The following is a 7964-nucleotide window of genomic DNA, read 5'->3' on the forward strand; positions in this document are numbered from 1 at the left end:
ACATCTATGGAATATTAGGTTCATAATTTCACCGTGCTTCGGGGGTCTTGCTAATGCCACATAGCACCCACCATTCATTCCACCAGAATCTGAGCCGCAAAATCCAAAAATCACTCCTTCCCTTCTGAGTCCTGCCATGCACCCAACTGGTATTTTTTGGTCACATGTGAGGCATTGCCGTACTCGGGAGAAATTGGGGCACAGATTTTGGGGTGCTTTTTCTCCTTCATTCCTTGTGAAAATGAAAAATTTTGAGCCAGAACTGCATTTTTGTGTAAAAAAATGTAATTTTTCATTTTCACTGCCCACTTGTATCAAAATTGGTGAAACCCCTGGGGGTTTGAAATGTACACTATACCCCTAGATGAATTCCCTGAGGGGTGTAGTTTGCAAAATGGGGTCACTTGTGGGGGGGTTCCACTGTATTGGTGCTTTGGGGGTCTTGCTAATGCGACATAGCACCCACCATCATTCCACCAGAATTTGTGCTGCAAACTCCAAATATCACTCCTTCCCTTCTGAGTCCTGCCACTTTTTGGTCACACATGAGGCATTGCGGTACTCGGGAGAAATTGGGGCACAGATTTTGGGGTGCTTTGTCTCCTTCATTCCTTCTGAAAATGAAAAATTTTGAGCCAGAACTGCATTTTTGTGTAAAAAAATGTAATTTTTCATTTTCACTGCCCACTTGTATCAAAATTGGTGAAACCCCTGGGGGTTTGAAATGTACACTATACCCCTAGATGAATTCCCTGAGGGGTGTACTTCGCAAAATGGGGTGACTTGTGGGGGGGTTCCACTGTATTGGTGCAACATAGCACCCACCATTCATTCCACCAAAATCTGTGCTGCAAAATCCAAAAATCACTCCTTCCCTTCTGAGTCCTGCCATGCACCCAACTGGTATTTTTTGTTCACACGTGAGGCATTGCCGTACTCTGGAGAAATTGGGGCACAGATTTTGGGGTGCTTTTTCTCCTTCATACCTTCTGAAAATGAAAAATTTTGAGCCAGAACTGCATTTTTTTGTAAAAAAATGTAATTTTTCATGTTCACTGCCCACTTGTATCAAAATTGGTGAAACCCCTGGGGGTTTGAAATGTACACTATACCCCTAGATGAATTCCCTGAGGGGTGTAGTTTGCAAAATGGGGTCACTTGTGGGGGGGTTCCACTGTCTTGGTGCTTGGGGGCAGTGGCGTAACTACCATGGGTGCAGGGGGTGCAGCTGCTATGGGGCCCGAGCTGTTTCCAGGGCCCGCAGCTCCCCCTACACCCACTGAAGTCTGCCAAAGCTCACCACTTATGCCTCTCCCTGCCGAACAATGTGGTCAGCAGCAGAGCCTGCTCCTCCCGGCCCCCGAAAGCAGCCGCTGCGGAGGATGTAGCAGCACTGCAGCAGCGTACTACCCCGGGCCCGTCCCCCACAGTCTTCATTAGCTGCCTGTATTGTAACTATATCGGGCACCATCTAAGAAGCAATTCGCGGCCATTTAGGGGGCGGAGCTTAATGCCGGGAAGGCCCCGCCCCCATCAGAAACCTCTGGCTGACTGCTCAGGAGTAAGGTAATTCATTCTCTCTCTCCTCCCTCTATTTCTTCCTTTACAGTATGTCTTTGCACCTTTACATTCACTCAATTCAACTATATATATATATATATATATATATATATATATATATATATTAATATATATATATATATATATAATCTGGACATACTTTAGCACCTTGAGTTGTTTATCTGTGTTTAGGATGGGGTGGCTTCATGTGAGTGAACTTTCCCCACAAGTAATCAGGGAAAGCAGGGTTTGCTGACAAATTACTGCTACCTCATTGTGTGTGTGACTGCGTTTGTGTATGAGACACTCAGAAAACACCTCCCAGCTGTGTCTAACAGTGTGTAACCCCTTCCCTTTTGCGTGACACCCTGTGGTTCCCCCTGACACTGTACACCCCCTACACTTGTGTGTATGACACAGTATAACCCCCTGCTCACTGTATGTTACAGTATACACCCCCTACCCCTGTGTGTGTGACACCCTATAACCCCCTCCTCACTGTATGTGACAGTATACACCCCCTACCCCTGTGTGTGTGTGTGTGTATGTGTGTGACATCATGTACCCTCCTATCCCTGTGTGTTTGTGATGCCTTGTACCCCCCATCAACCTGTGCGTGTCACCCTATACCCGCACTATGTACCTCCGCTACCTGTTGAAGGGGGCCCCCTTCAAAATTTTGCTATGGGGCCCACCAAGTCCTAGTTACGCCCCTGCTTGGGGGGTCTTGCTAATGCGACATAGCACCCACCAAAATTCCACCAGAATCTGAGCTGCAAAATCCAAAAATCACTCCTTCCCTTCTGAGTCCTGCCATGCACCCAACTGGTATTTTTTGGTCACATGTGAGGCATTGCCGTACTCGGGAGAAATTGGGGCACAGATTTTGGGGTGCTTTTTCTCCTTCATACCTTCTGAAAATGAAAAATTTTGAGCCAGAACTGCATTTTTGTGTAAAAAAATGTAATTTTTCATGTTCACTGCCCACTTGTATCAAAATTGGTGAAACCCCTGGGGGTTTGAAATGTACACTATACCCCTAGATGAATTCCCTGAGGGGTGTAGTTTGCAAAATGGGGTCACTTGTGGGGGGGTTCCACTGTATTGGTGCTTTGGGGGTCTTGCTAATGCGACATAGCACCCACCAAAATTCCACCAGAATCTGAGCTGCAAAATCCAAAAATCACTCCTTCCCTTCTGAGTCCTGCCATGCACCCAACTGGTATTTTTTGGTCACATGTGAGGCATTGCCGTACTCGGGAGAAATTGGGGCACAGATTTTGGGGTGCTTTTTCTCCTTCATACCTTCTGAAAATGAAAAATTTTGAGCCAGAACTGCATTTTTGTGTAAAAAAATGTAATTTTTCATGTTCACTGCCCACTTGTATCAAAATTGGTGAAACCCCTGGGTGTTTGAAATGTACACTATACCCCTAGATGAATTCCCTGAGGGGTGTAGTTTGCAAAATGGGGTCACTTGTGGGGGGGTTCCACTGTATTGGTGCTTTGGGGGTCTTGCTAATGCGACATAGCACCCACCAAAATTCCACCAGAATCTGAGCTGCAAAATCCAAAAATCACTCCTTCCCTTCTGAGTCCTGCCATGCACCCAACTGGTATTTTTTGGTCACATGTGAGGCATTGCCGTACTCGGGAGAAATTGGGGCACAGATTTTGGGGTGCTTTTTCTCCTTCATACCTTCTGAAAATGAAAAATTTTGAGCCAGAACTGCATTTTTGTGTAAAAAAATGTAATTTTTCATGTTCACTGCCCACTTGTATCAAAATTGGTGAAACCCCTGGGGGTTTGAAATGTACACTATACCCCTAGATGAATTCCCTGAGGGGTGTAGTTTGCAAAATGGGGTCACTTGTGGGGGGGTTCCACTGTATTGGTGCTTTGGGGGTCTTGCTAATGCGACATAGCACCCACCAAAATTCCACCAGAATCTGAGCTGCAAAATCCAAAAATCACTCCTTCCCTTCTGAGTCCTGCCATGCACCCAACTGGTATTTTTTGGTCACACATGAGGCATTGCCGTACTCGGGAGAAATTGGGGCACAGATTTTGGTGTGCTTTTTCTCCTTCATACCTTCTGAAAATGAAAAATTTTGAGCCAGAACTGCATTTTTGTGTAAAAAAATGTAATTTTTCATTTTCACTGCCCACTTGTATCAAAATTGGTGAAACCCCTGGGGGTTTGAAATGTACACTATACCCCTAGATGAATTCCCTGAGGGGTGTACTTTGCAAAATGGGGTGACTTGTGGGGGGGTTCCACTGTATTGGTGCAACATAGCACCCACCATTCATTCCACCAAAATCTGTGCTGCAAAATCCAAAAATCACTCCTTCCCTTCTGAGTCCTGCCATGCACCCAACTGGTATTTTTTGGTCACACATGAGGCATTGCCGTACTCGGGAGAAATTGGGGCACAGATTTTGGGGTGCTTTTTCTCCTTCATACCTTCTGAAAATGAAAAATTTTGAGCCAGAACTGCATTTTTGTGTAAAAAAATGTAATTTTTCATTTTCACTGCCCACTTGTATCAAAATTGGTGAAACCCCTGGGGGTTTGAAATGTACACTATACCCCTAGATGAATTCCCTGAGGGGTGTAGTTTGCAAAATGGGGTCACTTGTGGGGGGGTTCCACTGTATTGGTGCTTTGGGGGTCTTGCTAATGCGACATAGCACCCACCAAAATTCCACCAGAATCTGAGCTGCAAAATCCAAAAATCACTCCTTCCCTTCTGAGTCCTGCCATGCACCCAACTGGTATTTTTTGTTCACATGTGAGGCATTGCCGTACTCGGGAGAAAGTGGGGCACAGATTTTGGGGTGCTTTTTCTCCTTCATACCTTCTGAAAATGAAAAATTTTGAGCCAGAACTGCATTTTTGTGTAAAAAAATGTAATTTTTCATTTTCACTGCCCACTTGTATCAAAATTGGTGAAACCCCTGGGGGTTTGAAATGTACACTATACCCCTAGATGAATTCCCTGAGGGGTGTACTTTGCAAAATGGGGTGACTTGTGGGGGGGTTCCACTGTATTGGTGCAACATAGCACCCACCATTCATTCCACCAAAATCTGTGCTGCAAAATCCAAAAATCACTCCTTCCCTTCTGAGTCCTGCCATGCACCCAACTGGTATTTTTTGTTCACATGTGAGGCATTGTCGTACTCGGGAGAAATTGGGGCACAGATTTTGGGGTGCTTTTTCTCCTTCATACCTTCTGAAAATGAAAAATTTTGAGCCAGAACTGCATTTTTGTGTAAAAAAATGTAATTTTTCATTTTCACTGCCCACTTGTATCAAAATTGGTGAAACCCCTGGGGGTTTGAAATGTACACTATACCCCTAGATGAATTCCCTGAGGGGTGTAGTTTGCAAAATGGGGTCACTTGTGGGGGGGGTTCCACTGTATTGGTGCTTGGGGGGTCTTGCTAATGCGACATAGCACCCACCAAAATTCCACCAGAATCTGAGCTGCAAAATCCAAAAATCACTCCTTCCCTTCTGAGTCCTGCCATGCACCCAACTGGTATTTTTTGGTCACATGTGAGGCATTGCGGTACTCGGGAGAAATTGGGGCACAGATTTTGGGGTGCTTTGTCTCCTTCATTCCTTGTGAAAATGAAAAATTTTGAGCCAGAACTGCATTTTTGTGTAAAAAATGTAATTTTTCATTTTCACTGCCCAGTTGTACCACAATTGGTGAAACCCCTGGGGGTTTGAAATGTACACTATACCCCTAGATGAATTCCCTGAGGGGTGTAGTTTGCAAAATGGGGTAACTTGTGGGGGGGTTCCTAAATTTTAGCATCTTATGGTGCCTAGAAACCTACATGGTGCCTAAAAAATAATCTCATAAAAAGGAGGCTCCAAAATCAAGTAGGTGCTCCTTCTATTATGAAGCCTGTGGTTTGGTCAACGTGCACACTAGGGCCACATATAGGATATTTTTGAAAACAAAAGAATTGGGGGAATCAATTTTTAGTCACATTTCTCTAGTAAAATGTACTGTGTTCCTTAGAAAAATGTATTAAAATTGCAAATCTGCAAAAAAAATGAAATTTTGAAATTTTACCTACACTTTGTTTTAATTCCTGTGAAACACCTAAAGGGTTAACAAACTTCCAAAATGCTGTTTTGAATACTGTGAGGGGTGCAGTTTTTGAAATGGCATCATTTATGGGGGTGTCTCACATACAAGTCCCTCAAAGTCATATCAGAACTGAACTGGTCCCTAAAAAAATCAGTGTTTGAAATTTTCTTGAAAATTTGAGAATTTGCTATTCATATTGTAAGCCTCCTAGTGTCCAAAAAAATTAAAAGGAAGTTGAAATAATGATGGAAACATAAAGTAGACATATGGTCTATGTTAGTTATTAACTATTTTGAGTGGTATGATTATTTGTCTCACAAGCAGAAAATTTAACATTCTGCAAATCGCTAAATTTTCCATTTTTTCACGACATTTTGGTATTTTTCACAAAAAAACACAGACTGTATCGACCCAAATTTACCACTAATTTGAAGTACAATGTGTCACGAAAAAACAATCTCAAAATCACTGGGATAAGTAAAAGCAAAAAAAAGTTATCCCCACTTAAGTGAGACATGTCAGATTTGAAAAAAATGGCTCTGTCAGGAACGCAAAAACTAGCTCTGTCAGGAAGGGGTTAAAACAACAGCATATTGGACGTGATTAGTGGATCAGCACTCAGTCACTTGACGGTAAAGTGGAGGATCCATCCCAGGTTTTAGAGCAGAAGCAGGGAAACTGATGTGATCAGGGTTGGGCTGATTAGCAGCACCTGTGCTTCCCTGATATAAGTGTTTCCAGGGCAGGAGGTCATTGCTCCTGATGGTGGAAGAGCTACCCAGGTGAGAGACATGGGGTGTGGGCTACGGTAAGGACCACTGGAACATACTGAGGAGTTTGTACTATGCTGTGACATCTGTTTTCTGAAATGCTGTAACCATCATTGCCTATGCTGTTTACCTGGTATGCTGTTTACCTGCTACAAAATAAAGCCCAAGACTTCATCTTATCCAGTGTATGTGATTCCTTGTCCCATTTGGCACCCAAGCAGGGATACAACTCAGCTGGAATCTACCACATAGCAGAGAACCTTGGGTAAGACCGCTACCTGCGTTTAAAAAAGTTTTTCTTATTTGGTTACACACTGTGCAGCTGGCCTGGGAGCCAGGAAAGGCTTTTATTGGAGTCTTTAGGTAACTGGTCAGACTGTTCAACCTCCCGAGTTTGTGCCTGTAGTGAAATAACAGGGCAAAAGGGGGTTGTGTGGAAGGCAGCCAGCCTTAAAGGGACACCGTACCATAAAAAAAAATATGTTTGCCTTTTGTATTAAGTGGCCAGCAAAGAAAGCAGGTGTCGGCTTAGTCTGTTTTGTGAGCCTGGCACATTATATTAAGCCTCCTATATTTGCCCTTAAAGTGAAAATGCAGGGTAATATGGAGGAATTACTAAAAAGGTCCCAAGCTGAAAAGCAGCAGCACCTGGCTAAAAAAACGGCAAACCCAGATACAAGGCCAACAAGCTCAAATTCAGATGTTGCATGAGGCGCAGAAAGTTAAGATTAAAGAGCAGCAGCTGTAGCATGAAGAGCTAAAGGAGATGAGGAAAGGTGGGCAGGAGAGGCTACCAAAGCTCACTCCAATTGGCGACATAGAGGCATTACTTTGCACATTTGAGAGCATGGCCACACTTTTGGGATGGCCTGCAGAGGAATGGTATGACAGGCAGGCTCCCTGTTTAACAAGGAATGCACAGAGAGACTGTGTGGATATGTCTGTGGCTAACTCGTGCTCCTACATTGGCCTGAAGAAGGTTATATTTGACATGATTGGAGTGACAGGCCCCACAAAGCTCAAGAATTCCATAGCTGGCCAAACTAGCCTAGCTGGCTAGGGCCTGGTTGCAGCCAGATGAAAACTCTGCAGTGAAAATTGTGGAGATAGTCACACTGGACCAGGCTATGAGAGTGCTAGACAGCTTGGTGCAGGAGTGGGCCCTGGATTTTAGTGCGGAAAAAGCGGCTTGGCCAATGGTCAACATGGCTGCTGCAGGTGTATCCCAAGCAGAGTCCACCCTGCTCCAGATGCTGGTACAGTTGGAAGATCTGGGCACTGGTGGACAAGGTCCTGCCTCCTGTCATGGTGTTGTGTATCCATGTTGAGGAGTGAGGAGTGTCAGTGTGGAGTTGATTTTATAAAGTGTGGCAGGTGCAGCAAGCCACCGAGCCCGAATCGTGGCAAGGGGACACGGAATACATGTAAAGTAATCCGCATCCACTCCCAACGCTTTATAAAATCAACTCCACGTCGACGTGGATAGTGGGGGTATGAACAGGTCGGGGGGTCATGTAACGC

Source organism: Crinia signifera, chromosome 4 (assembly GCF_055691185.1).
Source record: "Crinia signifera chromosome 4, ASM5569118v1, whole genome shotgun sequence".
Taxonomy (NCBI): Eukaryota; Metazoa; Chordata; class Amphibia; order Anura; family Myobatrachidae; genus Crinia; species Crinia signifera.